Source organism: Mirounga angustirostris, unplaced genomic scaffold (genome assembly GCF_029215605.1).
Source record: "Mirounga angustirostris isolate CCGP_5_RB_7025 unplaced genomic scaffold, mMirAng1.0.hap1 SCAF_1, whole genome shotgun sequence".
Taxonomy (NCBI): Eukaryota; Metazoa; Chordata; class Mammalia; order Carnivora; family Phocidae; genus Mirounga; species Mirounga angustirostris.
Window position 1 is genome coordinate 96,428,366 of NW_026991709.1, and position 13,107 is coordinate 96,441,472.

Here is a 13,107-nt window from a genome sequence, read left to right on the forward strand (position 1 = left end):
TCCCTGCCGAGCAGGGAGCCCGATGCGGGACTCGATCCAGGGACTCCAGGATCATGACCTGAGCCGAAGGCAGTCGCTTAACCAACTGAGCCACCCAGGCGCCCTAACCACATTATCTTTAATCTCAGATTTTTTTCTCTATTGTGGTTGCTTTCCTGTAATCCCAAATTATTTTCTCCCTTATCGTTGAGGTAAAGTTTGGAGAGTATGTCATTCTGGAGATCCCTGGGATTCAAGAGTGCTATTTGCTATTTTGAGCCATTCTACCAGTTATAACAGACGATATATTGTCAATATTAACTGGTTTCTCTGATAAGTTCCTGCTGTGTAATTCAGTGCAGGAAATGGAAATAATAAACTAGTTGTACATTTTCATAAATATCAATGAATAAAACACTGGACAGTTTTATGCTCACCTCCAACATTCATTTGTATCTTTTGCCACCTGGATAGTAATAACCTTACGTGTATATTTTCCACTGTTATTCTGCTACAAACTTGGTATTTGTTGGGTTCATTTCAATTTATTATTCAAATGCAAATTGGACCTGCCAAATTGTGTATGACTTATAGCTAATGTTGCAAATAATGTTTGCTTTCATTTTATTAAGGTATTGCAGATGTAGTATGTGGGGGACTTAGTGTGACAATGGAATACAGAGCTCTGTCATTCATAGGGAAAAGAAAGATGTGGTTTGATTCTGGCCTCTCTGAAAGGCCAGTGTTCATCACCAATTATCATTACCCAACTTGCCAGGATTACCCCAGCTTTGCTCTGATGTACACACCATCCCCCTGCATTAGCAGAATTGGCTCTGAGCACTCCAGAGGGACCACCAATATCTCATGAGCTATTCTGCTGGGGGTGGGCTGAGATGATTTTGTATAGTACAGTTCTCACATGGAGCCACTAATCTGTGATGCTGCTACTCCTTGTCAAAGACAGATTTCTCACTATTCCCACTATTCTGCCCGAAATGTACTTGTTACATTTGCCATCTCACTTGACAAACAAAAATACCTCATTTGAATAAGATCGGTGTCATACATAGTAAAATGACAGGAAAGGGGAAGTTAAAAAACAAATCAAAACAAAACTGAGCAGTTTGGGTCTATTACTATACCTCCCCTACTCTAGCACTTTTTCCTTTCTGCAAAATAAACAATCAAAACCTTCAGAACCAAATACATTGAGAGTTGTCACATCTTCCTGGTAGAAATATAGTATTCCAGTTACAGATGATACTTCATCTTCCCCTTAGAAATAGAAGTATATTTTAAAGTTGAATAGGTAAAAGTTTTAAAAGGGAAAAATATGGCAAGCTTCAAAATTCCTATAAGAAAAAGATAGAGACTTCTCCCAGACCTCCCTGTTAAGATGATTACTCCTTGTTTATAATTGCTCTTCACATGAGGAGTAAATTTCTCACCCTTCTTTTCTTCTTTCCTCTTTTTCCAACAAATATTTTTTGAGCGTCTAGTATTAGCATATGGTACCCACTGTGCAACACATGGTCCCTAGCTTCATTTTACTTAGTAGAGATTCCTAGTATAATTTGTCATAAATCTGGAAGAGAACGTTTAGGAAAATATTACTTATCCATGGCAAGACTGCCATGTTCGTACGTATTAAATATATATATGGACAAAGGATATGGATGGACTATACCTCAAATGGATTTGAAATTTGAAACAAAACTTGGAGATTATATAATCAGTAATACAAAAGAAAAATGGAAATTAAAGCAACGTACCCCATTTCACATATATTAAGTTGAAAATATTACATATGTATATATTAGTGAATATGAGAGATTATAAAATTGTTCTAATTTCTGTTATGGGAATGGAAAAATAAGTAAAAATCTTTTTAGGAAAAAATTATCAAACTGGTGAAGAAAAATTAAGTGCTCTTTGCTGTAATTCCTTGCATTGAAATTTACCCCAAGTGAAAGCAATCAAAAGAAAAAATGATTATGTGTATCAAGATGTTGGATGGAGTTTTGCTTATCATACTAAGACATTATAATGTAGTCCAAATGTCCATTAATGAAGGAAGGTTAAGTCAATTATACTTTAATTAGATGGAATAGTGTACAAATGGAAAATGGTTATGAATATGTTTCTATTTAAAAGGTATACATAGACAGTACATAAAAAAATAAAAGAATGTGACATCTTGGGATCACAGGACTGTGGATTATTTTTAAAAAATGCTTTAATTGCAGTTTTAATGCTTTTATGGGCTATGTAATGGGTTCACTTTTTATAATTACAATCAGTCTTGAATATTCAGGGGTCAAACTAATGCGTCTTCCTTTTTTCATTTTCTTTAATAAAGGTAAAATTTACAAATAGCTAAATTTACCCTTTTATTGTATAGTTCTGAGAATTTTGAAAAAAGCACACAGTCATGAAACCACAACCATGACCCAGATCACTACCCCAGCAGAAATCAAGAATCTGGTGCTCAACCGACTGAGCCACCCAGGAGCCCTTATGCCTTGTCTTTTTATTGTTTAATCTTATCTTTTGAAAAGCTGGTATTTTAAGTTTTGATGAAGTCCAACCTATCAATCTGTTCTTTAATTGATTGTTTCTATGATCAATTTATATTTAATTTTTATATAAGGCAAAATGTAGAAGTGAAGGTTCTTTATTTTGTTTATGGATATCCAACTTTTCCAGCACCATTTATTGAAAAGACTATCATTTATCCATTGAATTTCCTTGCATGTTTATTGAAAAATCAATTGAACATACAGTTGACTTTTGAACAATATGGGTTTGAACTGCTTGAGTCCCATTATAGGCGGATCCCATCCCCCACCCCATACCCCAGCCCTGCAAAAAGCTTTATTGTTTCCAGTTGGTCCACAGCTTGTAAAAGGACTCCAGGATGGTTAAAAAGCAGCCTAGTAGCTGCAGGGAGAGGTTCAGGCAGAAGCCCTGACACCAGAGAAATGCCAGAGGGGCCCCTCAAAGGTCATTGGGTTCTGAAGGCTCCTAGTCATGCTTGAGAGTGAGTCATACTTGTCCAGCCCACTCTGCGGCCAGCCTGCAGAATTAGTCAGGTGTTCGCCATCTTCTTGATGAGTTTCACCTCTTCATCAAGGAAGTGGTTCTCTAGGAAGTAAGTTACAGAGTCTGCGTGGGGAGAGCCTAGGGCATGCAGATCCAAAAGCGTCTGCTTCGGGTTCTTACCCAGGACTATGGCAGCTTCCATAGCGTACAGGGTTTACCCCACTTATCCTCTGATAGCTTCTGCACATCCTGGAAAAGGTGCTGTTGCCGTGCTGGTTTTGCATCTTCGAGAAAAGCTGGAGCGTTTGTGCTTCTCCTCGGCCAACTCACGGAAGTGTCCCATGCCCTCCAGAGCCACATCATCGTGGTGGGAATAGAAGCAGACCAGAGAAAGGTAGGCGTAGATGCTTGCAGATATATGTTGAGCAAGTGGTTGACAGCAGCCTCCACCTGAAATGAATAATTCTGAGAAATCTGGGAGCTCATGGTTGATTGGCAATAAGGAGCTAAGCAACAAAACAAAAACACTGTTCGTTGGTCCTGGAAGCAGAGGATGTCTGAGAAAGTGGTTTCTAAGTTTGCAACTGGAAAAGAAGGGACAGTCCTCCATCTAACACTGTTTTGTTTTGTTTTTAAATCCAGTCAGCCAACATATAGAACATCATTAGTTTAGTAATTCATCAGTTGCATATAACACCCAGTGCTCATCACATCACGTGCCCTCCTTAATGCCCAACACCCAATTACCCCACCCCCCCACCCACCTCCCCTCCAGCAACCCTGTTTCTTTCCCATAATTAAGAGCCTCTCATAGTTTGTCTCCCTCTCTGATTCCTTCTCATTCTGTTTTTCCCTCGCTTCCCCTATGATCCTCTGCGCTGTTTCTTATATTCCTCACATGAGTAAAGCCATATAATTGTTTTTCTCTGACTTATTTCACTCAGCATAATACCCTCCAGTTCCATCTACGTGGATGTAAATGGTAAGATTTCATCCTTTCTGACGGCTGAGTAATATCATCTAACACTGTTGAAGCAAGAGACAGATCTTGGGGATCTCCAGGCACTCTGCCTATATGAGGATTTTTTACAGTATTGTAAATGTATTTTCTCATGATTTTCCTAACATTTTTTCTCTAGCTTTATTGTAAGAATATAGTCTATAATCCATATAACATACAAAATATGTGCCAATAGACTGTTATTGGTAAGGCTTCTGGGTCAACAGTAGGCTACTTGTAGTTAACTTTGGGGGAGTCAAAAGTTATATGTGGATTTTTGAACCAGGGTGGGCACCCCTAACACCCTCACCCCTCCCCGTATTATACAAGGGTCAGCTGTATATGTGTAGGTCTATTTCAGTTTCTGAACTCTCCATCCAGTTCCATGGGCCCACAGGTCTATCCTTTCTCCAGCACAGAACTATCTTGACTGCTGCTTTATGTCTAGAAATCAGTTACTGTGAACCTCAAACTTTGTTCAGCTTTTTCAAAATTCTTTTGGCTAATTAAGTTTATCTTTTCATAAAAACTTAAGATCATCTTCTCAATTTCTACAAAAAACAAACAGAAAAAAATAACAACCCTGCTGAGATATCTAATGGTATGGTCCAAGCACGCAGCTCCTGGAAGAGAGGATTATTTTTTCTGTTCCCTTCCCTCAGCTGCAGGCTTTTGCTGCATTAAGCCCAAATACTTAAGTCTTTTTTCTGTGGGAGGAGTTAGGTGAGAAGAGTGTGGGCAGGAATTTGTGCTTTTTCAACAGCTGTTTACCTCTCTAACACTTGTGCGGGGATGGAAGTTTCTCAGACCTCAGGTCCCTACCCCAATCTTTTTTTTTTTTTTTTTTTTTTTTGTGGGGCTCATGTGAGGTTTTTGACGAATCCATGAGGAGGTGTGGATGCAGATTGTGTCTGTGGCTCCCAGGGATTCTATATTCTCATTCTCGCCCACACTTGGCCTTTAGAAATGGATTAAAATTTTTACCTGAATTTGTCCTACCGTCTTCTTTGGCAACAGGCAGATTCTCCTGGGGCATGCAAATGCTCATATCCTTTTTCTTCTTGGAAGCAGCTTTTCTCCTTACATATCAGGTCAGTTTGCTCTGTGACCTTACTTCTCTGATGGGTTCAAGAAAGTTTTGAATTTGTTGATTGTCTGGCATTTGTGGTTGTTTTTGTTGTAACAGTGGAAGCGATGTCCTTTCCAGCTTTCTGCATTTTAAACAGAAATCACAAGTCTCTCTAATTTCTACTAGGATATGGCAAAATGAGCAGAATTCCAGCTTTCACTTGAATGTGATTTTTGGATTAACCTGTCCAGCCAAACTGGCAGCTTGGAATCGTGAACAAAATCATAGCCACAAACACTTTATCCATTGCACTAAAGGACACTGAAGGGAAGAGCGAGTCCTATGTATTGGTTTCAGTTGCTTTGGTCAGTTGTGCATAAATGTATTTTTGAAGTGAAATTCCTTGTAGACAGTGTTAGAGGATGCTACTGTGACAGTTTAGCATTACAAACTACTATTTAACTTAATCTCCCACATGTTCAAAATTTCACATGTATCAACTCTAATTGTTACATTACTTTTGGGGAGGGGTTCTGGTCCTACCTTCTACAGATAAGCAAACTCATTCTAAGGAAGATGAAATTATATTCTCAGGCAACAGAGGTAGAATCATAATTTGACTTTAGGTTTAGTTCAAAAAAGTCCTTGTTTTTCTTTCAGCTTCAAGGTTTGTGTAACCTCAGATTTTCACTGTATGATCATAGATTTATTGATACTTGGAAAAGCCAGTGGATTTTATTTTATTTTTTGGCTAGATTTAAAACAAAACAAAAACAATAAGTAAATGAAGAAAAATTGCCATTTGGTCTTCCCTAACATAAGGATTGCAAAGGGGAGGTGATGGTTAGAATTTTATAATGATCAGGTTTTATCTTAATGCTTAGTAATTTTTTTTCATAATAAAGCTTTATCAGCATAATATTTACCTCTGGCAGCACTTGGCCTATTTTCCATATTGGAATTGATTTTAATTCTTAATTTTCAATCTGTTGAAATGTGATAGAGATTTAATGTAGATTTAGCAATTTTACCAGTTTAAAAATAAGTATAGAGATATGTTTTTAGTGAACAGTCAGAATGAGTTTGCCATGAAGCTAATGAATACTAAGCTCTAGGGTCCCTCACTGACTTCCTCCTTGGCCTAATTTTGTATTAGTAATGTATTTTTTTAGAGCTTCCCCTGCCTCTTGCCCTACCCTCCCACCAATTGTATAAATTTTAGCTCCACAAAACTGATAACTTCATCCCTGGGCACATTTTTTAATCTTTCAAAGTTTTAAGTATTTTTCTACCAGTTTGGCTGAGAAAGGTATGAGATACAGTCTTATTTTACTTCTGCTTACCATAAAGTCTCACAGGAATCAGGCTGTTCTTTAATTAAGAGGAAATAGTATTCCAACAGTCTATCATTTGCAACAACAAAGCACTTCTGAAAAATGACTTTTGGCAAATAAATGCAAAGATATCTTTTAGGTAATTACCTGTGTTCAGTATTGAAAGCTTCGCGTTGCAAAAAATTAAGTAAAACATCAAGAAATGTTCAGGTACATTGCGTTAGAGATAATATAGGAAATGAGGTCAAAAAAATCTTAATATAGAGAAATGAAAAACATAAATGAGTAAATGTGAATGCAATAAACTATTTTTAGGCTTTACCTTTGCTGAAGGCTTTTCTTTATGACTGATAATTTTGAGAAAATATGCTGTACAATTGATCAAAACCCAATATAAAGGTAATTGTTGCACATTACTTTGGGTAATTCTCAAGAAGTGCATTTCTGACAATTTAAAAGACAGTTATGTACAGTCTTCAATATACAGCCTTGTTTGCAAGTGCAATTCATTTTTGAATACAAATTAAAATTTTCCTAACTCAGATAAGAATCCCCAACTTAAATTTCATATGCTGAATGGAATGTGTCTGCTTTAAAAGGCAAAATCACTTTACCCACTGTGCATTGTGAATTATGAGTTTTCTCCCCCTGCAAGATGTTTGGTTCTATAATTTTGATAATATTGACCATATTTAGTTGATTTTTGTGATTTATTAAACTATAGTATTGTGTGTATTTGCATTTACAAATCATCATAACATTCATTATACTCTTGGACTTAAGGATGAAAAAACAAAAAAGTGAAATAGAGTGTCCATGAAGCAAAACATTCTGAATCAAAAATATACTAGTTAGATTATAGATCTATTGGTGGTAGGTAATGAGAGTAATCACCCTCGAAGGAAAGGTTGGAGGATTATTCCAATTTGATATTTCACTCAAACAAAAATGACTATATTTAGAACTGACTTTATTCAAGGAACTCCGTAACAACATTACCTTATACATCTTTCAAATGACATTGTAAGTTCTAATAACTGATGGGCCCTTCATGACGAATATAAGATGGCAACTTAAGCATATTAATGCATTTCCCTTTGCCTGATGGAGGTATGTGTGTGTGGAGGGGGTGGTGTGGTGTGTGTCTCAGTCACTCAGATGAGAGTCTTCGTCTTTCTGACTCTTCCAAAACTTGGGCTTCAGTTTTTAGGAAAAATAAGCATACAGATTTTTGAATTACCTCCCTTAATTAAGTGATTACATTTCAATAGAAAAGCTAGTTTAACATGCTTAATTTCACTCTTAATCCTTTTTATAGATGGTTTAATATTGGAGTTATATAAACTTCCAAGTTCTTTGGTTGATTTCAAAATATGGATATTCCACTGAAAAAGCACGTAAATTGTCTGTTGGTTTTGTCTTTATCCCTGAGATTGTAGAAATACTTGCTGGTTCACCCAGCTCAGCTATCAAGAGCTTCTGACTAAATAAGCTAATCTCCAGGGTTTTCAATATCTGGTTCTTGGCATTCTCCAAAATGTAGGGTGCACTTTTAGGGAACAAAGTGGCATGCAAAATCATAGCTCAATGATATTCCTGAAAAAAAAAAAAAGGTTAGGTATGTATATTTTAAGAAGTTATATACTTTATTTGGAGTATTATTTCTTCCTAGTTATTTTGATGGTGTTTCTTTGGGACTATTCTGTCAGGAGAAAGGGGCTGTTCTGTTTGGAATAGGCATGCTTCAGATGTTTACATAAATTAAAAATACATTAAATGAAAACCAAAACTAAAAAAAAAAAAGTCTATTCTACAACAGGATAAAAACATAGTATATTGTCGCAATAAGAAAAACCTTCATGGCATAGCAAAGCGTAAATCCTGAAAAGTGCTAGGTTTGACAAAGTCAGTAGAAGGAAATGTTTTATAGGTTGATATGTGGTGGGCTAATCTTGTGCCCTGCTGGTTTTTCAACTAATAGATGCGTATTGGACATAGCCTCCCTTACTGTAATATTCCTTCTCCTCACTGAGGCATTGACTATTGAAAGAGAGGTGATATAAGGGGAAAAAGTGATTGTTGTTGAACATCAAGTCTATTTCATTGTTCTTAGTGTCGTATGCTGAGTTTTCTCTATGGACCTAAGAAATTTTGAATTTCATATGAAATAGAGAATTATGTGCATAATAAAATCTCTCTCTCTCTCTCTCTTTTTTCCCCAAATCCTTTGTGATAAAGAATTTGGTTAGCCTTGGTCCCTGTTCCTGGAAAGTAATCTATAAACCCTTGGAGTAAAGAATTTTGCTGGACTCTGTTCCCAATTCTTGAGAGGTAGCTTCTAAATTCTTGGAATTTCCTAAGTGCTAGGGGTGTCTTTGTTATTCATGGTGTGCTTCTTGGACTACACCTGGTAGTTTATGCTAATGAAATGACTCAAGTTGAACCCCTAGGTATTTCTTGGTAACAAGATGACTCAGGATAAAAGCTGGCCATGTAAGAAAGACCAAACATGTGATTAGAGAGTTGAGGCTTTGAGTCATGTGCTATCAGCCTGACCTCTGGGGAGGGATGGGGGGCTGGAGATTGAGTTTTGCCAAGTGGCCAGTGATTCAATCAATTATGTCTACATGAAGAAACCTCAATAAAAACCCTGGACCCTGAGGGCGGGTGAGGTTTCCTGGTTGGTGGTACTCTACATATTATCATACATCAGTATGCTAGGTGGGCAATGCAACTCTGGGGACCACGAAAGCTTCATTTTGAGAGCCCTCTCAGACCTCATACTATGCATCTTTCCCTTTGGCTTGTTCTACGGTCTATCTTTTTGCAATAATAAAACTGTAATAGTAAGTATAGTGCTTTGCTCAGTTCTGTGAGTCTTTCTAGTGAATTATCAAACCTGAGGGGCTAATGAGAACCCTGAATTTTTAGCTAGCCGATCAGAAGTGAGGATGGCCTGGGCACTCCCAAACCTGCAGCTGGTGTCTGAAATAAGGGCAGTCTTATGGAGGATTGTGCCCCTAACCTTTGAAATTTGGCCTAATACTGGGTAGCTGGTGTCAGAATTCATTGCATGCCCTGAAGCCAATCTTGACTTAATAATGAAAACGTAAGACTAAAGATGCATTCAATGATACAGACTTCTGGATAAAGTCAGTGAAACTGAATAAAATTCATTTAATTTTTAAAAATATAATTAAAATTATGATATGAATCACACTTTGTTAGCAGGCCTTAAATTAGATATCAAAGGAATGGTTTTCATCTCAACATATTCTCCACCATATATCATTCAGAAACTTCATTTAAGTCATTGTCTAGCTGTTGATTATTGTCAATGTCTGAGGGAAAGATGAGTCCTTTTTTTTTTTTTTTTTTAGCAAAAATCTGGTCAAACTTCATAGAGAATGTATTTGAACTTGAATGACAATTTGCAGCTGATGGATGAGGCATATGTCAATAGAGAAGATAAAAATATATTTAAAAAAGCCTTTTAGATTTAAGAGGTGGTGATAGTACAGCATAAATTTAATGCTTGGATTTAAAATTAATAAGCAAATACTGAAGAACCTATTAAAGAGCCTTGGGGCGTTTAGTAAAGTGAAGGGGAGTGAATCAATGTAATGGCTAGTACTTACTGCTTAGTAAATAAACTAGATGTTGAAGTTTTATAAATAGGTCCCTCCATCTGCCTTTTCATCCTTATTAAGGCTGAAACCCTGTGAAGTATCTCTGCAGGTTTAGTAATAGTGGATAATGTAAAACTCAGTGGGCTGGTCATTAACACATATAAAATGGACCTATTCTAAAAAGACCTTTATAAATTACTATGATATAATCACTATCTAGCTCCTAAATCCATCTTCTCAGGGGATGCAAATTGGAAATAATGATGAGTTCCACATAGTGAGGAAGCCTAGTAGATAATGGTGACAGAAAAGAATTGGCTAAGCACATGGAGAAATAACAGAATCTGGGAATATGGTCCTGAATTGTTAAGTTGAGAATCTAAAATAATAATTTAAAAATGTTCCCATGAGGATGTCCTTTGCTTCTTAGGATATAATGATAGTACATTCAGATTAGTTTATCAAACATTTATGTGGGAAGACCTTAGTAATTTTCTGGTTTCCAAATGACATTTGTAAGTGTACAAAATTAGTATTTTTTTCTCCACCTTGAGTATGACATCACTGCTATTACAAGTGGTTTAGTGTATAAATACAATATTTTTATTCCATAACTGCATAGAGCTGCCATTTTTTAACTAGCTAGATAACCTGACTTCAAGTTTCAGATGTGGTTTCTTTAAAAATAAGGTTATTCTGTTTCTCCAACAGCGGTGGATGGTTGCTTCCCTTTTGTGGATTAGTGAATTTGTGGAGATATCTGGAGAGTCGAGAGCCTCATGCTGTATCACCAGTGTCTTCTCTCCAGGCGGCTGACTGTAGATGGGTAGAGGTTCTGCTCGATGATACTTAGTCAGTGATGCAGGAAAAATGACCCCTCCCTTTCTTCTCCTTGGCCTTTAATATTTCCATGAAAGCACATGATTCTTGGGGTCATTTTGTAACCATGAAGGGAAATTGTGGCATAGATGAGGTAACTTATCTTGAAGATGCCTACAATGCACTCTTGTTATAGAAGTTTGTTTATGGTGCTTTCCAGCTTTCCATCTAACATCTTCCTAAATGACATAACCTTCTTTTGTGAAGTGTAAAGATTCTCTGTGTTTAAAGTTTTTAATATCACATGGATTCTAGCTCCTGAGTATATTAGCGTTCTCTGGAGAAATGGAACCAGTAAGATATATAGAGAGAGGTATACAGAAAGATATTTATTAGGAGGGATTGGCTCACACAATTACAGAGGCTGAGAAGTCCCACCATCTGCTGTCTGCAAGGTGGAACTCCAGGAAAGCTGGTGTTGTAGTTTCAGTCCAAATTCAGTCCTGAGAATCAAGGGAGCCAGTGGTGTAACTCCTTTTCTGAGTCCAAAGGCCTGAGAAGTAGGAATGCTGATGTCCACAGGTGGGAAAAGATAGATGTCCTAGCTCAAGCAGAGAACACGTTTGCCCTTCCTCTGCATTTCTGTTCTATTCAGAACCTCAAAGGATTAGAGGAAACCCAGCTGCTTTGGTGAGGGGGGATCTTCTTTACTGAGTCTACCAATTCAAATGCTAATCTCTTCCAGAAATACCCTTATAGACATACTCAGAAATAATGTCTGACCAGCTATCTGGGCATCCCTTAGATTAACCAGTGCATTGATTACTCCAGAGTTATACTGGTTATGAATTTCCCTCATGAAATATGGTACCCAAAATTAAAGATTATACTCTAGACAGGATTTGATCAGTGCTGCTTGAGAGTATCTATTTTTGCCAGTGTTCTATGAAATTACATTAGCATCCTAGCCAACTCCAATAAACTGTTTTCTCTGATGTGGTTGTGAAGTAAAAAACATAAATAGTAACACATCAGATCTCCATTAAGCAATCTACCGTGAGGCCAGATTTTGTCATTTTATATATTGTTTTAAATAAGTGCATAATATTTGAAAACATTCTCTCTTCAATAATTCAAACAATACGAGGGTAAGCTGAGTAAAAAAAAGTCCCTGTCATTCCCATCACTCAGACGCACATTCTTCTCAAGAAGTAACAGTTTATGGCAAAATCTTCCAGATTTTTTTTCAATGCATTTATCTCTATTAAATGTTACATAATATAGTATACATTTTTTGCCACTTGCTGTTTTTCACTTCCAATATATATTGACAAATTTTCTATGTTGGTGACTGCAACTGGCAAGATCTAGACATTTTTTTTTAAAGATTTTATTTATTTATGTGTGTGTGTGTGAGAGAGAGAGAGAGAGAGTGCAAAAGCAGGAAGAGTAGGCAAAGCAGGCAGAGGGAGAAGCAGGCTCCCCACTGAGCACGGAGCCCAGTGGAAGACTTGATCCCAGGACTCTGGAATCATGACCTGAGCCAAAGGCAGATGCTTAACCGACTGAGCCACCCAGATGTCCCAAGAGCTACACATTTTTAATTGCTGCATCATATTCCATGACATAAGAATGTTTCCTAATAATTTAACCACTTTGCTAGTTGGTAGATATTCCAATGTTTTCTAATTTTTGCCATTACAGTGAAACATTGAACAATGCTATCCATTTTCTTTGTGTTTGCAAATGGATTTTTTTTCTAATAGAAGAATAATTGGGTCAAATAATTTGTACTGTTAAACTTTGGATTTTTATCAGTCATAGTTTACGTAGAAAACAGAGCTACCACAAGTATTATGGAAATAAGGGATTAATGACAGTGATTACAACCTATGTGAATGTGGGTTAGAATTTTATAGCCAGTCAAAATTTGTCCGTCATGAAGGTGAATTTTGTTAGCAGTGTGTAGATTTAATTTGATGGAGAAAATATATATAATAATATAAATATATATAATACTATAATATAATAAATATATGACATATAAAGTATTTTAGGGTGATTGAAAAATAGAACTAAGACTTGCTACGTTGGTCAGATTATGAGGATATATCAGAAATATCACAATAAGTAGCTGTGGCTAAATTATTGTTTTGAACAATAGATCATATAAAAATATCTGAGGTGGATTAATCATGAAAAAAAAGCACAGAGCCTAGAATGCAGGGGGCA

The 13,107-nt window shown here is 36.6% G+C and overlaps 1 pseudogene; it reads right to left on the reverse strand.

Moving 5' to 3' along the window:
* Positions 1-3,006: 3,006 nt before the first annotated feature.
* Positions 3,007-3,510, reverse strand: LOC123834605 (ferritin light chain-like; annotated as a pseudogene).
* Between the last annotated feature and the right edge of the window lie 9,597 nt (positions 3,511-13,107).